At 45.1% G+C, this 21,028-nt stretch overlaps 1 protein-coding gene across 7 annotated transcripts in view; it reads right to left on the minus strand.

The window, feature by feature from the left end:
- CCR6 (C-C motif chemokine receptor 6) overlaps window positions 1–21,028 on the minus strand; it is a 219,611-nt gene that overhangs the window by 80,730 nt on the left and 117,853 nt on the right. For 6 of the 7 annotated variants that reach the window (XR_008891427.1, XM_056566955.1, XM_056566956.1 and 3 more), the window contains one exon: window positions 5,325–5,428. The exons of the other annotated variant lie outside the window; for it this stretch is intronic. The gene's annotated coding sequence lies outside the window, so the exon portion shown is untranslated. The remainder of the gene's footprint in view (window positions 1–5,324; window positions 5,429–21,028) is intronic. 7 annotated transcript variants of the gene reach the window in all.

Raw genomic sequence — 21,028 nt, forward strand, 5'->3', positions numbered from 1 at the left:
ATAGCGTAGTCAGGACAAAGCACAGGTCAGAAGTCAGGCAGCAAAAAAGCATGGTTGGGTCACAGGCACAAGGTCAGGAGGCAGGCAGCAAAGAAGCAAGGTCAGGTCACAGGCTGGAGATCAGGAACACTAATATGGCAAACACAATGAAACGCTTTCTCTAAGGTACTAAGTACGAAGATCCGGCACCATGATAGGGAGGTGCCGGACTTATATAGAGTCCGCCCAGCAAGCGACCAATTACTGGCCTTTTAAATCTAGCAACGCCAGCATGTGCGCGTCCTAAGGAAAGTGGATGCTTGCTCTGGCAAAGCACAGAAGGAGAAAGGCCGGGGACAGCAAAAGGTGAGACGATGCCCGGGACTTGCATACAGGCGCGTCCCGCATAACGAGGTCCGGAGCCGCCGCAGGTACTAGACGGGGTGCGTTCACGACCGGACAGAACTACCGGAGCGTTGCCCCTAGCAACATCCAGGACACGCGTGCGGGTGCGTCCCGCACTGCGAGTCCCGGGACCACCAATGTCAGGAGAGAGGGATTGCTCACGGCTAGAATGAATGTCCGGAGCGCTGCCCATAACAGTAGGACAATGCACAGCAGCAAAATACTGTACGTGTGACCCTACCCTAAATTTTATGTCTGATCAATGTATACAACAAAGCAATGTGAGGTGTAAATAACAAATTGTCACACGAAAATAAATGCTATTCCCTTTGTATGGCTGATCAACGTATGGCTGATCAGTGTATGTTGTGTCTTCTGTTATATTAGGATCATCATCAGGCATTTTAGACTAAGCAGCCCATTTTGGTCATGGGTGTGGCTATGTGAAGGCGGAGCCACAAAAAGAATGGTGAAATGTCAATCATAGTTGGGCATAATATGGTACACAATAGGAAAAAAAAAATTATATATATATATATATATATATATATGACAATTCCCCATGATAAACACATTACCCTCTATATAAATCTTTTATTTACCAAATAACACTGGTATATATGGAGGAATATTATCAACATACATATTACCATCATACAGTTACTGACCAAATCCTGTATACTGAGACCAATATTACCTTTAATACCAGTATACATGGAGGAATATATCACCAAACAGTGGCGGATATAGTGGTAGATATCTGCTTTACACTGCTCTGTAGATCATATATATATAGTAATAAGTGATTACATATAATAAAATCTGGTGACTTGCAGGTGATGTCTTCTCTAATTGGAGTAGTTCGCTTTCCTTTTTCTTCTCCATCTGGCCCAGACCGTCATGATGATTTCTTCTTTCAGCCACAACTCATTTCCACAGAACCTGCCAAACAAACATTTTAGGATCTGCACTTTTCCAAACTAACTTTTCTACAAAGTAGAAAGGGTAGAAAAGTGGGTTGGGAAAGAATAGGGAGCCCCCCCCCATGATGTAGTTAGGTCGCTCCAGCAGGTATTCAGGTGTCTTCACGTAGTTTCCCCCATTATGCAGGTGCCCTGAGTAGGTAGGTACTCCTGTATGTAGATGTCAATTGTAGGTCGCTGCCCCAGTAGATAATTACTCCCTTTAGTTAACAGCACCCCCCTACAAGTCCCTTTGTAGATAGTAGCCTCTGTATATAGCAGCAGCCCTTTTTAGGTAGTTGTAGTGCAGCAGCCCCTTTTGTAGTGCAGCAGCCTGCTATAGCCATGTCCATGCAAAATATAAGCCGGCAAGCGTCTTTTAAGGCTTATACCAATGCACCCTTATATCTTGGGTAGCGTTGGGGGTTTTCACCTGTGAGGCCTGCTATATCTAGACCAGCAAGGGTGGGGCTTGTAAACTGTCTCCCCCCTCCCATTGTATGTGTGCTGAGTTCACACTGGAGGCGACTGGGGAGCAGTCTGCAAGTTGGACCTTAGGCTGCTGTATATCTGGTTCCTGGTTCTATGCATCTGGCCAGGCAAAAAAGGTTAGTGGTTAGGTCCCGCATCACATGAGAAACCTTGGCGTGGCGTGCGGGCTCAGGTATGTCCTTCATATAAGGATATACTGGCTAATGTCTAATTTTTACATCAGTTTTGACGATTAGCTAATATTATTGTATATATCTACTACAGGATTGAAACCCCACTTTTGTCCATAGGTGCGGGTCCTCTACCCCATTGTATGAGTGCACAATTGCACTTGGGGTTGAGCACTTGTTATCACCTTGAGACTACGTTGTTTTGTTTTTCTGTTTAAAGTCAGTCATGTTGTACGCATCCATATACACGTTTATCAGGTGTCAGGATGTGATTGTGGTACTTGTGACCGTCTGCAGGCATTCTCCTACGCTGTTTTGACTACGCTGTTTTGTTTTTCAGCAGCCCCTTTAGGTTTTTATAGATGCAGAAGACCCCTTTAAGTAGTTGTAGGTGTAGCAGCCCTCTTTAGGTAAATGTAGTTGCAGCAGCCCTCTTTAGTTAAATGTAGTTGCAGCAGCCCTCTTTTGGTAAATGTAGTTGCAGCAGTCTCCTTAAGGTAAATGTAGTGTCAGCAGCCCACTTTATGTAAATGTAGGTGGGGCAGCCCCCTTTAGGTAAATGGAGATGTGGCAGCCCCCTTAAGGTAAATGTTGGTGCAGCAGCCCCTTTAGGTAAATGTAGGTGCAGCAGCCCCCTTTAGTGCAACAGCAACCTTTAGAGCAGCAGCCCCCTTTAGTGCAGCAGCCCCCTTTAGGTAAATGTAGGTGCGGAAGCCCCCTTTAGGTAAATGAAGAGCAGCAGCCCCCTTTAGTGCAGCAGCCCTGAATGTAAGGAAAAAAACTAAATTATAATCACTTGGAAAGGGTGCAGGGACGTGCAACTAAACTAATATGGGGCATGGAACATTTTAGCTACGAGGAACGATTAAAGGAGTTACAATTGTTTAGTCTTGAGAAGAGACTTTTAAGGGGGATATGATAAACGTATATAAGTATATAAATGGCCCATACAAAAAATATGGAGAAAAACTGTTCCAGGTTAAACCCCCCCCAAAGGACGAGGGGGCACTCCCTCCATCTGGAGAAGAGAAGGTTTAGTCTAAAGGGGCGACACGCCTTCTTTACCATAAGAACTGTGAATTTATGGAACAGTCTACCTCAGGAACTGGTCACAGCAGGAACAATTAATAGCTTTAAAACAGGGTTAGATACATTCCTGGAACAAAATAACATTAATGCTTATGCAGAATTATAAAACAACATCCCTTCCCCTTACACCCTTCCCTTCAATTCCCTGGTTGAACTTGATGGACGGATGTCTATTTTCAACCATACTAACTATATGTAACTATGTAACCTGGTTCACCTGTAGTCCTCAGCAGCGTGGTCTCTCTTCTCTTCTGTTCTCCTCTGGGCTGTGATCTGGCACATGATGATGATGTCACTCATGTGCCGGAGCATAGAGTGCAGAGGACGGCACTCGGGCCTCTTGTCATCTGCCTGCATATTGCAAGCGGCCGCAAGAGGGATTGACAGGGCGAGGAGCCAATGACATGCTTATAGTTAAATTTGTCCTGGACCAGCCGGCCCGGCCCATCGGGTAAGTGCTGGTGTGCCTGATGGCCAGTCTGGCCCTGATCATCATTTAGGGTAGGGTCACACGTAACGGATCCGCAGCGTATTTTACACTGCAGATACGCCGGTGACCTGACCCATTTTGTGCCTCCAGCTGTTGCCACTCCCGTTCCCCCACCCCGCTCCGCCCCTGGCCTGCTCGCAACAGCAATACACCACTACGAGCAGCCACACAGAGGGCCTGCTAGTTGGCAAGTGCACTCTGACATCGCGGTGGTGCTGCAATGTCTGAGTACACTGCACATTACTTTGTAATGACATGTACACTGCACATGGCCTCAACTCAGACATTGTGGAGCAACCGCCATGTCTGAGTACGCTGCACCGTGATGTCAGAGTGCACTCGCCAACTCGCAAGGCCCCCTTTGTGGCTGCTCGTAGCGGCAGATTGCTGCTGCGAGCAGGCCAGGGGCGGAGCGAGGCGGGGGTATGGGGGTGGCAACTGCTGGAGGCACAAAATGAGTCGGGTCACTGGTGGATCTGCAGATTAAAATACGCTGCGGATCCGTTACGTGTGACCCTACCCTTAGGGTATGTACACACGTGTGTATTTTTGCTGCAGATCTGCTGCAGATTGCTTTTGCAGATTTTGCTGCCCATTGACTTCCATGGGTAGCAAAATTTGCTACAGCAAATCTGTAGCAGATATGTAGCAGAAGATACGCACGTGCAAACGTACCCTTAATGTGTATTTAAGTCAGCACGGTTGAAGTAGACTTTTAGCCACTTAATACATTGCTGAGTGTATAGGCTGAAAGCTACAGGCATTTGTGAAACCAATCATCAATAGGACATGTTGTAGAGTACAGTTACACTGTCATTGTCAAAAACATAACTTTAGTTTAAGTTTACAGATATCTGTTTTGTTATAGTTTGATGCATACATACAGATCAGCCATAACATTAAAACCACCTTATGCTGCCACAGAGCTCTAACAAGTTGATACATGGGTGAGATGTATCAATACACGTGTAGAGCAAAGTGGACCAAAGCAGTTGATCATAGGAACAAACTAGATTGCTTGAAAAATAAAAGAAGCAATCTGATTGGTTGCTATGGGCACCTGGTCAGCCTTTTCCCTGCACAGGCTTTGATAAACCTCCAAAACACATCTAAAGGTGCCATGTGGTATCTGGCACTAATAAATCATCTACAGATCCTTTAACTAAGGCCACTATCATTTGTGCATACAGTTGCCATGAACAAATTTACTTGGAATGCAACAATAGGTAGGTACGTGGTATGTGTCAAAATAACATTCACCTGAAAGCAAGAATACAAGGTTTCCCAAGAGAACATTTCCAAAGGCATCACAATCTGCTAGATAGCATTGTCTTACTGTTACTGTTTCAACACATCAACTTAAAGAGAAGACTATTTTTGCTAACTTATAGAGCCCACAAGTTAATAGGTGCCATTGTCACAAGATGTTCGGTGCTATGCATTTTACCTGTTAGTGGTTTTACTATAATGTCTGATTGGTATATGTATTTATCTACCTGAAAGTAACAGCACGATAATGTAAACCTTGTCTCTGTAAAATCTGCAGTTCCAGTTTAACCACAACTGTGCGTGCAGAGTAAGCTAGTTTCTAAGGCTGACTGTGACATAGTTAAAATCTAGTGCAAATGTTATTTTATAGCCACATTGTTTTCATTTATCTTTGAAAACCTTTTTATTTAAAAACTGCAGAATTGTATAACTGAGTTAAAGATCATGCCTTTCAAACAAGCATCTTACCGTAAACTAAATATTACAAAATTCTTGTTGCAAATGCTGTAGAATTACACTTCCCGAAACTGTAGTATATATATGTAGCTTTTCTTGCTTGATTTTTGAAGTTCCTGAAAGAAAGAAAAAATATTGTTTTCTACTCTAGAGGATGTTTAATCTCAATGCCTAAACCCACAAACAATCAAATGGGTAGACTGATACAGTAGATAGATAGATAGATCTACTACTTCACTACAAAAAATGTCCGTTTGTGCAAGCATCCAAGATCTGATTAAGATCTACCTATATCTATGTACAGAAGGCACAGCACTCCAATATGCCATAAATTCCAAAGTGTGATTTTTTCAACTCCTGTCACAGCAGCAACATTTTAATTCTAATGTAGAATTGAAACATTGCTGCTGTGACATGAGCTGAATTAATCAAACTTTGGATTTTATGGCATAGTGGAGTGCTAGTAAATAAGTGGAAAAAGGAAAAGGAAAAAGGACTCATACCTACAATGAAAGTCAAGTGAAGTCCACCGTGTAGAAAATCATTAAAGGGGTATTCTGCTCCTTGACATCATATCTCGGGCACTGGGAACCCCTCAGCCTGGCACCCCGGCATTCTGAATATTCATGTTCAGAATGCCAGCTTCGGGCGGCCATGGATATGATGCCCCCTCCATTCATGTCTATGGGAGGGGGTGTGACGGTTGTGGTTGCGTATAGACATGAATGGATGGGGGTGTCATGTCCATGACCACTCAAAGCCAGAACACAAATGGCTGCCTGGCTGGGAGATCATGGCGGGTCCCAGCGGCCGGATCCCCCGTGATCAGATATCTAGGGGTGGAGTACCCCTTTAGGGGAAAGGAGGAAGGTTTGGAAAATCTGCCACAAACCCCACTGAAGTGGGTCTGTGGTGGATATTCCACAGCAGAAATTTAATTCCGAAAAACTGCTGCGGACAGCTGAGAGCCCACTTTCATTCAAACTTGCAGTATTTGGTTATGTCTGCCTTTGCTGAATGTCACTTTTATGACCAGAAAATTGGTAATCTTTTCTAATCAGTCACACAGAGTGCAACATTGTTTCCAGTAAATAAACTTCATAAGTAGAGAGAGCCAAAAGTGTTTTCTTTATACTTTTAAGGAAAACTTACAGCAGCATCACTGCTTAAACAGGCTACTATTGGGGTTGATGCTTATTAAAACACTTTTTACCTGGTAAAAATCAGAGGAGGCATTCCTTGTATGCATAATGTGAAACCTATTACCCATGTGATTGTCCTGGTTGTAATGCAGAGCAGAGGCTCTGCATTACAAGCAGGGCGTTCACATGGGCAATGGCTCTCACGCCACGCAGACAAAGTCGAAATGCATAATGATGAAGTGGGATGTGATTTCTGGCCAGAGAGGACAGCAATAGTATTCTGCAATAATTTGTGTATACGTTTCACCCCTAGCTGTGTGGGGTACTTAGGATTTTCTGTGAAATCTAAAGGTTGCAGGAAGATGAATGCCTAATCCTATGGTAACTAGAGAAGTAGTATTGTTTTTAGGCTTCCTCTAGTCAGTCCAAATAACTCCTTTTTTTTCCCCATACAGAAGAAATAACTCACCTACAAAAGATCTATATCTCACCTCTCCTAGGATTAAAAAGAAACAGAGGAAGAGGATGCAAGGAAGGAAGAGCCAGAACAGAAAAAAACATCTAAATACTATTAAGATATTTAATCAATTTATCCACACACTTACTGAAATCGAGCCGAAGGTCTTTGAAAGAGGACTTTTTTCTGTTTGACAAACAAAGATGGCAGTTTGGATTTATTCCTCAACCTAAATAACTACAGTCATGGCCATAAATGTTGACACCCCTGAAATTTTTCCAGAAAATGAAGTATTTCTTACCGAAAAGGATTTTGCTGTAACACATGTTTAGCTATACACATGTTTATTCCCTTTGTGTGTATTGGAACGAAACCAAAAAAGGGAGGAAAAAAAGCAAATTGGATATAATGATGCGCGTTCTGTGCCCATGGCAGAGGTCACAGAATAGAAAATCAGATACTCATCTGGCGCTCGCAGGATCCGTCCAGGTGGTCAATAAGGTAAAAGACTACAGGTGTGGTAAAGAGTTCAGTCTTTATTTCTTCATAAAGGACAGACAACGCGTTTCGAGGGATCGCCCCTCTTCCTCAGGTCATGGGTACAGAGACAGGTAACATAATGCTTTTTATATGCACAAAAAGACCGCAAAAATCGGCTGGTTGGGTGACGTCACAGTCAGGTGTGCTTGTCAGGGAGGGGCAATGGGAAAGGTAAAGAAAAAAAAAAAAAGAAAAAAAGGCAGTGTTGAAATACTGTTTGCAAATGCTCAAAATGTCTTTGATATTTAAGTCCATAGCAGGGGGGAAAGGTGATTGTGAGTTTTGCCGTGGTTGAGAGTCACTCGGTCTGATGCTTGCGCTTCGTGCCGTCCGGTCATGGATGCGTGCTGGTACTCCGTGTATCGTTGGGGTTTCCTTACCATTTGCCATGATAAAACCCACTTTTCCAGTACCAGCACTGGACGATCTTTTCCCATAAAGAAGCATCTTACATGCCAATCCAATTACATTGTGTACCTAATCCAATGTGAATGTATGAAGTAATACGTGGGCAGGACCATACAACCCCTACATATTAGACTGAACCAACATCGGGCCAACATAAGGAAAGGCTACCAATTACACGGATTATCGCGTCACTGCAGCCGACATCACCCTGGAAGTACCAACCCAATTACAATTACACCTATTGACCAAGTACCGGGACATCTCACCAATAGATTTGAAGCACTAGTCAGAAAAGAGATGTTTTGGATCTACAGCCTGAACTCGTTACAGCCTCAGGGCTTGAATGAATTAACAGAATTAATTCATTAATCCCCCCAGCACATCTCTCCTCCCCGTCTCGGACACCATATACGGGTTCGCACCATACCCCAATTCACAAGGTCCACGCACACTCAACTACCACACCTTGGCCTTGAATACGCCGAACCTCATTACCGATTTAGATACACAAACCTTCCCACCGCCGACCCGCACACTTACTCCGAACGTCTGCACCACAAACACTTAATGTGTTTTACCGATGTGCACCCATTCTACATATGACACCAATATGTCTCACCCACGCCCCCCCACTGCCTTGCCTCCGCAATTACGTGGGACTTTGATAAATGACAATGGCAAAACGGAAACATTATCGTACATATGTCCTGCTTCATATCCCGAAAAAGTAGCAGGTACAATACGGCCAATATCCTCCCTTACCTGTGTACTGCTCCGCTGACACACGGCCGTCTGCGCATGCGCGGCGGTGGTCCGCGGACAGGGGGACTGCAGCGCCTACAAGGCACCTCCACAGCCCCTCCCATGCCGAACCGAGAACCTGCCAACCGCAGCGGCATACGATGATAACCACCAGAAACCCCAACGATACACGGAGTACCAGCACGCATCCATGACCGGACGGCACGAAGCGCAAGCATCAGACCGAGTGACTCTCAACCACGGCAAAACTCACAATCACCTTTCCCCCCTGCTATGGACTTAAATATCAAAGACATTTTGAGCATTTGCAAACAGTATTTCAACACTGCCTTTTTTTCTTTTTTTTTTTTTCTTTACCTTTCCCATTGCCCCTCCCTGACAAGCACACCTGACTGTGACGTCACCCAACCAGCCGATTTTCGCGGTCTTTTTGTGCATATAAAAAGCATTATGTTACCTGTCTCTGTACCCATGACCTGAGGAAGAGGGGCGATTTTACCTTATTGACCACCTGGACGGATCGTGCGAGCGCCAGATGAGTATCTGATTTTCTATTCTGTGACCTCTGCCATGGGCACAGAAGGCGCATCTTGACAAAACCGCCTCGACTATCTCGAGAAACGGAAGGATACAGGCTGCCGCGGATCGCACTATTTCGATACCAAGCCCACAACGGTGTCGCGCTCGCAGCGCGACGCAATAAGGTGAGCAACTTCCCACCCCCATTTTTTCTCTTGTCCCCACGAGGTAACGGCACAGGGTGCGCTGGTCTTTTGTTCCCTTTTTCTCCTCCCTTTCTAAAATTGGATATAATGTCACACCAAACTCCAAGAATGGTCTGGACAAAATTATTGGCACCCTTAACTTAATATTTGGTTGCACACCCTTTGGAAAAAAATTATTCAAATAAGTTGCTTCCTGTAACCATAAATAAGCTTCTTACACCTCTCAGCCGGAATGTTGGACCACTCTTCCTTTACAAACTGCTCCAGCGTTTCATTTCATTTAAATGTATATTTCGCACTGATACTGATGTTCCCTGAGCCTGCAGGACAGCTTGAATATCTTTGGAACTTGTTTGGGGCTGCTTATCCACCATCCAGGCTATCCTGTGTTGACATTTTTCACTTCAGTTCACACCCAGAGAGATTAGCTACAGTGCCATGGGTTGCAAACTTCTTGATAATGTTGCGCACTGTGGACAAAGGCAAATCTAGATCTCTGGAGATGGACTTGTAACCTTGAGATTGTTGATATTTTTCCACAATTTTGGCTCTCAAGTCCTCAGACAATTTTTTATATTGTCCACACCTGTTACTTGCCCCAGGTGAGTTTAAAGGAGCATCACATGCTTGAAACAATATTATTTTTCCACAATTTTGAAAGGGTGCCAATAATTTTGTCCAGCCCATTTTTGGAGTTTGGTGTCACAATGTCCAATTCCTCCCTTTTTTGGTTTAGTTCCAATACACACAAAAGGAATAAACATGTGTATAGCAAATACTTCATTTTCTTAAAAAATTCAGGGGTGCCAACATTTGCGGCCATGACTGTATATCAGAAAATAGAGTTCCACTCTACACTTTCACCCATTCATATTGGGCTACATACAAAATACTCCTTCTATCTTCTGCAACATAAAGGGAACTTTTGGGATATGGGTTTTTCCCTTGTTAAATCAGACTTTAAATCCTTTATGAAATCTTCTAATTGTTACACAACAATTTATTTAGAAGGGAAAACAAAGCTCTAAAATACATTGCTAAGAATAATAATTAAAGGGGTAGTCCAGTGGTGAAAAACTTATCCCCTATCCTAAGGATAGGAAATAAGTTTGAGATCGCGGGGGGGTCCGACCGCTGGGGCCCCCTGCGATCTCTCTGTATGATAGCGGGTGTCGACCACCGCACGAAGCGGCGGCCGACACGCCGCTTTGTGCGGAGGTCGACACGCCCCCTTCCCGCGACTATCAGGGCTCTGTACAGGAGATCGCAGGGGGCCCCAGCGGTCGAACCCCCGCGATCTCAAACTTATCCCCTATCCTTAGGATAGGGGATAAGTTGTTCACCACTGGGTTCACCACTGGACTACTCCTTTAAGTACTCCACCCTGCTGACAAAGAGGGGGGATTATTGTACTAAACAAAGAGGAATATATTAATGAAGCCATAAGGATGCTATCAGGCAATAAATACTATACAGTGGGGATCAAAACTTTGGGCACCCCAGGTAAAAAAATGTATTAATGTGCATAAAGAAGCCAAGGAAAGATGGAAAAATCTCAAAAAGGCATCAAATTACAGATTAGACATTCTGATATGTCGACAAAAGTTCGATTTTATTTCCATCATTTACACTTTCAAAAATAACAGAAAACAAAAAAATGGCATCTGCAAAAGTTTGGGCACCCTGCAGAATTCATAGCATGCACTGCCCCCTTTGCAAAGCTGAGATCTGTCAGTGTCATGGATTGTTCTTAATCATTCTCTGGGAAGACCAGGCACTGTCAATCTCAAAGGTTTTAAATGCTCAGACTCATCTGTCCTTGCCCCAACAATCAGCACTATGGGTTCTTCTAAGCAGTTGTCTAGAAATCTGAAACTGAAAATAGTTGACGCTCACAAAGCTGGAGAAGGCTAAGATAGAAAAACATTTTCAGATGTCAATATCCTCTGTTCGGAATGTAATTAAGAAATGGCAGTCATCAGGAACAGTGGAAGTTAAAGCAAGATCTGGAAGACCAAGAAAAATATCAGACAGAACAGCTCGCAGGATTGTGAGAAAAACTATTGAAAACCCACGTTTGACTGCACAATCCCTCCAGAAAGATCTGGCAGACACTGGAGTTGTGGTACACTATTCCACTATAAAAAGATACTTGTACAAACATGGTCTTCATGGAAGAGTCATCAGAAGAAAACCTCTTCTACATCCTCACCACAAAAATCAGCATTTTAACTTTGCAAATGAACATATAGACAAGCATGATGCATTTTGGAAACAAGTTCTGTGGACCGATGAGGTTAAAATTGAACTTTTTGGCCGGAATGGACAAAGGTACGTTTGGAGAAGAAGGGGAACAGAATTTAATGAAAAGAACCTCTGTCCAACTGTTAAGCATGGGGGTGGATCAATCATGCTTTGGGGTTGTATTGTAGCCAGTGGCACAGGGAACATCTCACGAGTAGAAGAAAAAATGGATTCAATAAAATTTAAGCAAATTTTGGATGCTAACTTGATGCCATGTGTGAAAAAGCTGAAGTTAAAGAGAGGATGGCTTCTACAAATGGATAATGATTCTAAACACACCTCGAAATCCAGGGGGGATGACATCAAGAGGCGCAAACTGAAGGTTTTGCCATGGCCTTCACAATCTCCTGACCTCAACATAATTGAAAATCTATGAATAGACCTTAAAAGAGCAGTGCGTGACAGACAGCCCAGAAATCTTCAAGAACTGGAAGACACTTATATTCAGTCCCACCAATAAATTTTCAGAGGAAATCTAGGCCTTATTTGCAGAAAGTTTCCAACAGGCAGTTTTATCTAAGCAAGAAATGTAGTATATCCCTTTAAAAGTACCAACCCTACCACTTTTATACCCCAAACTTAATTTCTATTAAAGACTAAAGACTATGGAGAATAAAGACTTTAGAGAAGTCCTGTGACTCACAGCATGTTTTCTACCTCACTGTGTCCCATCATACAGGCAGCTGTAGTTTCACTTGGTATCTCCCTTTACTTGACAATTTATATACTCTATAATTAGAGATGAAAATTTCGATTCGGTCGATTCGCCAAATTTGGTTCGGTCCAAATTCATTTGCGGCAAATTGCTATTAAAAACAGCTATTTCTGGTCTACAGAGAGCCTCAATAGGGGTGTAGAACACTTTGCCTTGCCATAACACACATAGAGAGTGTGCTGTGCTAGTGAAATAATACTGTTATTCAGTATGACATGCAGATTAGAGGTGACGCTATTAGAATCACTGTCGCAGATTGGAGGTGGCAGCAGCATGAGGAGACCATATAGTGCCTGAGTGACACAGCCTGGAGGTGACGGAAGCATGAGTAGACCATATAGTGGCATAATGACACAGCCTGGAGGTGGCGGAAGCATGGGGAGACCATAATCTGGCAGAATGATGCAGCCTGGAGTTGGTGGCAGCAAGAGGACACCATATAGTGGCTGAATGACACAGCCTGAAGTTGGCATCAGCAAGGGGAGACCATATTGTGGATGAATGACACAGCATGGAGGTGGTGGAAGCATGAGGAGACCATACAGTGGCTGAATGACACAGCGTGGAGGTGGCAGCAGCAAGAGGAGACCATATTGTGGCTGAATGAGACAGCCTGGAAGTGGCAACAGCCTGACGATACCATAGGACCTCACAATTGAAAAGATTAAAGATATTTATTTACATTTAAATTGGAGATTTCAAATAGATGAACCTAAAAAGTTTTATTAAATGTGCCAGCAGCACATGGCAGCACAGTGACACAGCCAGGAGGTGGCAGCAGCATGATGAGACCATAATCTGGCTGAAAGACACAGCCTGGAGGAGGCAGAAGCATGAGGAGACCATATAGTGGCTGAATGACACAGCCTGGAGGTGGTGGCAGCATGAGGAGACCATATAGTGGTTGAATGACACAGCCTGGAGGTGGCGGCAGCATGAGGAGACCATATAGTGGCTGAATGACACATCCTGGAGGTGGCGGAAGCATGAGGAGATCATATAGTGTCTGAATGACACAGCCTGAAGGTGGCAGCAGCATGAGGAGACCATATAGTGGCTGAATTACACAGCCTGGAGGTGGCGGAAGCATGAGGAGGCCATATAGTGGCTAAATGACAGCCTGGAGTTGCCTGCAGCAAGAGGAGACCATATAGTGGCTGAATGACACAGCCTGGTTGTGGCAGAAGCATGAGGAGACCATATAGTGGCTGAATGACACAGCGTGGAGTTGGCGGCAGCAAGTGGAGATCATATAGTGGCTGAATGACACAGCCTGGAGGAGGCATAAGCGTGAGGAGAACATATGGTGGCAGAATGAGACAGCCTGGAGCAGGCATCAGCATGAGGAGAACAAATGGTCACAGTATGAGACAGCCTGGAGCTGGCATCAGCAGCATCAGGAGTCCTGAAAGTGACCCGGTGACAGAGTGGGGCGGTGGGTGGCAATACCAGTACTCAGTGATGAAGGTGGGTGAAAAAAGATGAACTTGGCATCAAATATGTGGCATCAGGCGGATGGCAGGATCAAAATAGTAGCTGAGGCAGGTAGGCAGAAGAAAACTGTCTTTTTTGTTAGTGTGCACAAGTAAGTATTGAGGATATGCATTACGTAGAACTTAACTTTTAATAATATTCTAAGGATAAAATATATGTACCCAATTATTATTTTTTACAAAAGGAAAGGTGTGCAAAAAAACACAATGTGCCACCTACACCACCAAGTATTGATGTGATGCAAAGACCTCTAAAAGGTGGAAGGGAACAACGTATGGTCCATTGTAACCGTTGGGGTAAAAACTTCCACTGTAAGGCGCTACTCTTACACTATTAATTCCCTTCTTGGCAAGTGTTATTCGCCCTAAAAAGGGCGGCCCCACACAGGCATCACTCCCTGTTTCCACCTACAAACACTGCCATTTCCCAGGGTTTTTAGGTGGAAATAGGGAGAGGTTCCTGTCTAAGGCCGTCCCTTTTAATATGAGTAACACTTTCCTCGAAGGAAACAACGTATTGTCCATTGTAGCAGGTGGGGGTAAAAACTTCCCTACTCTGGAAGGCCCTACTCTCGCCCTATTAATTCCCTCTTGGCAAGTTTCACTCGCCCTAAAAAGGGCAGCCCCACACAGGAAACTCTCCCTATTTCCACTTAAAAACCCTGGGAAATGGCAGTGTTTGTAGGTATAAATAGGAAGAGGCTCCTGTTTGGGGCCACCCTTTTTAGGGCGAGTAACACTTGCCAAGAAGGGAATTAACCCCTTAAGGACTGAGGGGCCCTTTTTCTCCTTAAGGACTGAGCCCTTTTTCGCAATTCTGACCACCGTCACTTTAAGTGTTAATAACTCTAAAACGCTTTTACCGAATATTCTGATTCTGAGATTGTTTTTTCGTGACATATTCTACTTTATTTTGGTGGTAAATTTTCGGCATTACTTGCATCCTTTCTTGGTGAAAAATCCCCAAATTTCATGAAAATTTAGCATTTTCCTAACTTTGAAGCTCTCTGCTTGTAAGGAAAATGGATATTCCAAATAAATGTTATTTTTATTCACAAATACAATATATCTACTTTATGTTGGCATCATAAAATGGACATATTTTTACTTTTTGAAAAAATTTGAGGGCTTCAAAGTAGAGCAGCAATTTTCAAAAATTTCATGAAAATTGCAACATCTGAAGGGACAGATGTTACAGAACTACAACTCTCAGCATGCCTGGGCGGTCTAGGCATGCTGAGAGTTGTAGTTTGGCAACATCTGGAGGGCTACCATTTGGGCACCACTGTAACAGCAGTCTGGCCTTCCTAGTGGTTGCCACAGTAAAGATCACATTACTTTCACTTTCATTTCTCCCCCCCACCGTCGATTCCCTACCTAAGCCGTGATCTCCGCTGGATGTCTGCGATGATCACCGGGCTCCACGCATCTGGTCCTCAGGTAAAGGCCTCCATATTCTCCCCTCCGTTCTGCCCGACATCCAGGGGTGGGCAGAACGGGGGGTTTCCATGGCAACCCCCTGTCCTGCGCTGCCATTGGCAGGGGATAGGAGGAGATTGCAGCACTGCGACCTCACTCCTATCCCTTAGGATGATCGGGGCTGTCACTGACAACTCCGATCATCCCTATTTTCCGGGTGATCTCCGATCGCCTTCATGGGGGGGGGGTCTCAGGACCCCCCTGGGCGATGTGACGGGGTGCGAACTGGCCAACTGGCTATCGGCGGGGACCGGAATTCCCACGGGCGTATCCATATGCCCTCAGTCCTTAAGGACTTTAAAACGGGGGCATACGGATATGCCCGCCGTCCTTAACAGGTTTATGATGTGAGAGTATTAAATCTATGTTAATACAGGGCATGACCGAACATGCATTGCGGAGGCTGCTAGATGATCGAACGCCACTGCTAACCACCGCCAGCGACTAACCAGCTCAAGCCGGCATCAAGGCTCAGCTTTTGCGGCTTTCCGAGTAGCGGAACAATAGAGAGGAGAGGAGGTCAGCGGCGTTCCAGGGCCACAGATCACGTGGAGTGGCACTCCGGACTCCAGTGGCAGCTTCACTGAGCTCAGGTAGTGTGGCTTGTCAAGCAGGGGAGGAGGTCAGCGGCACTCTGAAACTGCAGATTACGTGGGGCAGCACTCCGGAGTACAGTGGAGCTTCACTGAGTCTATGGGAAGCACGCTGCAGACGTAAACGAAGATGACTGACGGGACAGCTGGAGAACATTGCAGACAGGAATAAAGCAGGTCAGCAATACGGACATAAAAAGGGTGGTGTAAGAGGCTTAAAAATTGTTGTTGGAAAACGGGGGAATATAATTGAGAAGATTAGGAGTGATCTGAGTGATAAAACCTTGAAAAGAAAGGGGGAATTTATAACTGTTATAATATATTAAGCAGGTGTTTAACCCCTTAAGGACGCAGCCCATTTGGACCTTAAGGACGCAGACAATTTAATTTTTATGTTTTTGTTTTTTCCTCCTCGCCTTCAAAAAATCATAACTCTTTTATATTTTCATCCACAGACTAGTATGAGGGCTTGTTATTTGCGTGACCAGTTGTCCATTGTAATGCCATCACTCACTTTACCATTAAATGTATGGCGCAACCAAAATAATACTATTTGTGTGGTGAAATTAAAAATAAAACTGCAATTTTGCTAATTTTGGAAGGTTTTGTTTTCACGCCGTACAATTTACGGTAAAAATTACGTGTTCTTTATTCTTTGGGTCAATTTGATTAAAATGATACCCATGATAACATACTTTTCTATTACTGTTGCACTTAAAAAAAAATCGCTAATTAGTATGTTTAAAATCTCCCTATTTTGAAGACCTATAACTTTTTCATTTTTCCGTATAAGCGGCTGTATGAGGGCTCATTTTTTGCGCCATGATCTGTACTTTTTATTGATACCATATTTGCTTATATAGAACTTTTAATCCATTTTTTATAAATTTTTGGGGGAATAAAATGTTATAAAAAAAGCATCTATTTTGGACTTTTTATTTTTACGTTCACACTGTTCACCGTACGGTATCATTTTATTTTAATAGTTTAGATATTTACGCACGCGGCGATACCAAATATGTATATAAAATATTTTTTTAACACTTTTTGGGGGTGAAATAGGGAAAATGGGACAATTTACGTTTTTATTGGGGGAGGGGGTTTTTCACATTTTGTTTACTTGATTTTTACACTTTAATAGTGTAAAATACTATAGCAATCACTCGTTTGCTAATACTGCTCAGTGCTATGTATAGGACACAGCACTGATCAGCATTATCGGTCATCTTCTGCTCTGGTCTGCGGGAAGGCAAATCAGAGCAGAAGACGCCGGGAAGGCAGCGGAGCCAGGTGAGGGGACCTCCATCTGCTGTGATGGATGATTGGATCGCTGCGGCAGCGCTGCGGGCGATTCGATCATCCATTTTAGTGAACGCGATGCTGCAGATGCCGTGATCTGTATTGATCACGGCATCTGAGGGGTTAATGGCGGACATCCGCGGGATCGTCCCTGGCGATCAGCAGCCGGGACCTACCGCACATGATCCGGGCATCACTCCGATGCTCGCGGTTATGCTTAGGACGTAAATGTACATCCTGGTGCATTAAGTACCACCTCACCATGACGTACATTTACGGCGCTCGTCGTTAAGGGGTTAATAAGTAACACTAATGGAACCAGAAATGGGCTGACAAGGACAAAAAAAAAAAAATAGCAAGTATCTGATTTTTTTTCATCAGTTGACTCTGGAAGTAATAACAACTCAGAGCAACTAGAGGACTTAGAAGGAGATATACCCCATGATACTTTGCAGGCTAATGGAATTATACAGGAGACACTGGAAGCGGCCCATCTGAGGTCATATTACAATCCCTAGAATCCCTACCAACCTGTCTTATTTCCCCCTTACACCTTCCAACTTAACTTAACAGCCTCTACAGGGACATCCCCATTGCTAACAGAAGAAACTATGGTACGGGGCAGAGCCTGACCACTGACTGGAATGGCCACGTGAGTCTGCCGCTCATGCCCCAGTGACCCAGCTGACATGCCAAAATCTCAAAAAAGCCAAGGAGACGTGGCGAAATTCTTCACAAAACGAGCGGAACACTCCCCGGCCAGAGCTCTCAAGATGGCACCGGAGCCTGCCTCCCACAACAACTCGGAGGAGGAGAGAGGACAGGACAGCGAGTCGGATGGTGGCGGCGCGACTACCCTCACTCCGACCTTCTTTAAAGCATTTATTAAGAAGGCACTTTCACAGGCACTAAAGCCGGTACGAGCTGACCTCGCGGAGATCAAGTCGGAGGTCCAGGCTATTGGTTTCCGCACGGAGGCCCTCGAGACAGCATGCCCATGAACGGCCCACTCAGCAGCACTGGCGTTGAAAACTGCACTGCTGGAATGCCACATCAACAGCGCCCTAATATTAATCGAGGACCAGGAAAACAGGAGCAGGAGAAAGAATATCCGCCTTAAATGGCTGCCGGAATCCTGGACCCCCGAGACTCTCCCCCGCATCGCACACAAAATCTTCGAGGGCCTTCTAGGTAAAGACAGGGCTGCAAAAATTGTGCTTGAGCGCATACACAGAGCGCTGAGATCAAAACCCAAGCCCTCAGAACCACCGAGAGATATTATATGCGGACTGCTATCATACATTGACACAGTGGCTATTTTACAAGCAGTCAGGGGAAAAAGTCCTATAACCTACGGAGACGCTGAACTTGCCTTCTATCAAGATATTGCACTAACGACTCTCATGAAGTGGCGTCTAATGCGTCCCCTGCTGGAAAATCTGAGAGACAAAGGCTTACCTTATTATGCCTGGCTGTTCCCCTTTGGACTTTCAGTGTTTAAGGGAGGCAGGAGGATTGTTATCAAGACCCCGGAGGACCTGGCTGCTGTGTGGCCCGCCTTAGGCATCTCCCCGGTGGAAGTCCCTTCTTGGCTGCCTCTCTCTGACAACGTACTGCTTCCACAACTGCCCCGGCTGGAGGACTGGAAACAAGTCACGCGACAGGGGACCCCCAAGCTGAAGAAATCCCCGATCAAAGACGTGCAGTCAGACCGTTAAAGATAAGTACTGTATATCCTAACCGTTATATGGAGTGCAGCGGGGGGAGATTGGGCCTTCCTCTCCATGTCAGGGTCCCTCCCCCCCCCCCCCCCCCCGCTGAACCCCTGCTCCGACTTACTATTTTACTTCCCCGTCACTGTATAACTGCTGGTCGCGCAACCACCACTATGCCTCCTTGATTGATTGATCTTACCCCGCTGCTTGCTATCGGATTGGCATCTATCTTCCTCCTTTATTTGATGGTACTGGAACCCCTCCACACCTACGCTATTCTGTGTTTAATTATATGCCCATGGCCTACCCTGCGTTCTGTGGATGTTATTCGCTGGATCCCGGCAAGAGGACACTGAGCTGGATGGCCTGTTGGCTTTGTTTGCTTCCCCTCGGGGGGGGGGGGGGGGTCTTGGGTCTGCTACGGCTGCGGGGTCTTCCCCTTACTCATAAACTACCTTTGGATGCCCTTCTCTGCCCACTCCTGTTCCCCTTGCCAGCTGCTGATGGACACTTCCCTGCTTGTTACATCTTTTTATTCCACGCCTGACTCCCCACCTCTTCTTCCCCGACCTGTCTCCTTCCCCCATGCTCTCCTTCCAAGTAATTCTCTATAACTGTTCATTCCTCTCACAATCCACCGGCAGATGCATCCTCCTCCTTCTGTCCCTTTCATCCTCTTCCCTGCTCCCTACCCCCCCTCCGATTCTAATTTCTCCCTTTTCATGTTCTCATTCCCTTTTCCAGCACCCCTCTGCTCTCCCTCACCCCCCCTTTCTTGATCCCCCTCCTCCCTCCACCCCTACTTTTCCCCGACCCCCCTCCGGTCCCCTCCCCCTCTTCACTTGGCTACATCTCCTCCTTCATTTTCCCTCTTCCCCTCCCTCCTCATCCTCCCCTCCCTTTACTGACCCCCGCTCCTCCCTCCTTTTTTTTTCTTTTTTTTCCCTTTCCTTTTCTCCTTTTTCTGCTGTACTCCTGACGTTTGATGTACCCCTTCTTGGGGACATTGGATATGCCTTTGCCTAGGTGTACCTTTATTTAGTTAATGTTTAATTAATATTTACTACCATTGGGGCCCCATTGGCTGTATATCTTGTTTACTTTGCGCACTGTTAGGCGTCCCCTTTTGAATGCGAGTTTTTCGTTCTGTAGATTTTTCTTCTATATGTCGCTGGTTACTGCATACATGGACCACTTATGTTTTAGTTCAGCTGATCACCATTGCCGTTACATTCTAGGTGTGAACGAGGTGCTCAACAGGTTGGAACGTTCTCTCCCTCCCACACCTTTTGACACAGCAAGACATCTGACCACCACTTACATACGCCCCTTCGCATACCTCCCCTCCATCCTCAGCCACCCCCTCGCTGAGCTACCCTCTTACACCGCTCTCCCCTTTACCCCTCCTCACCTTTCCCCTCCTCACCTTTCCCTAACCTTCCCATCTCTTTCCCTTCTGTTCTCCTTAACCTCCCCCTATCCTCTTCAGCCCTCTGTTTCCCCCTTCTTACTAGCATCTCATCTCCACTAGATCCCCCCCCTACCCTCCGCTTCCTCTCTCTTGTCCTTCACTCTCCTTATCACCTTTCTCTCCTTAACTCTTACCCTTTGCTTTGTTGTATTCTCTTTGCTACGGCACACCTCTGCCTTTTTCGGATCTTTCTCTCCTCCGCGGGTTATACCCAGTCCTGAGGTTCTTGAACAATGTCCTCGCTTACATGTATGTCATTCAATTTCAGAGGTATGCTGACTCCTAACAAGCGTCATCATGTGCTTACAGTTGTTAAAAAAACTTAAACCATCGCTCTTGTTTTTACAGGAAACCCATTTTAAAAATGGTAAAATTCCGAAGATGCCAACTAGACACTATTCTCACTGGTACCACTCCAGTCATGAGACCTCTGCATCGAAAGGTGTTTCAATTGCTGTTCACAAATCGACACCGATTAAAGTCCTCAGAGAATATGCAGATGATGAGGGGAGGGTGCTCTTCCTTCGAGTTCTGATATGTAATACTAAGTTTACTCTGGCGAACATATACGCTCCCAATCATGCACAGGTCCCGTGGCTTCTTAAAGTTTTAG

The sequence above is a fragment of the Hyla sarda genome, chromosome 3 (assembly GCF_029499605.1).
Source record: "Hyla sarda isolate aHylSar1 chromosome 3, aHylSar1.hap1, whole genome shotgun sequence".
Taxonomy (NCBI): domain Eukaryota; kingdom Metazoa; phylum Chordata; class Amphibia; order Anura; family Hylidae; genus Hyla; species Hyla sarda.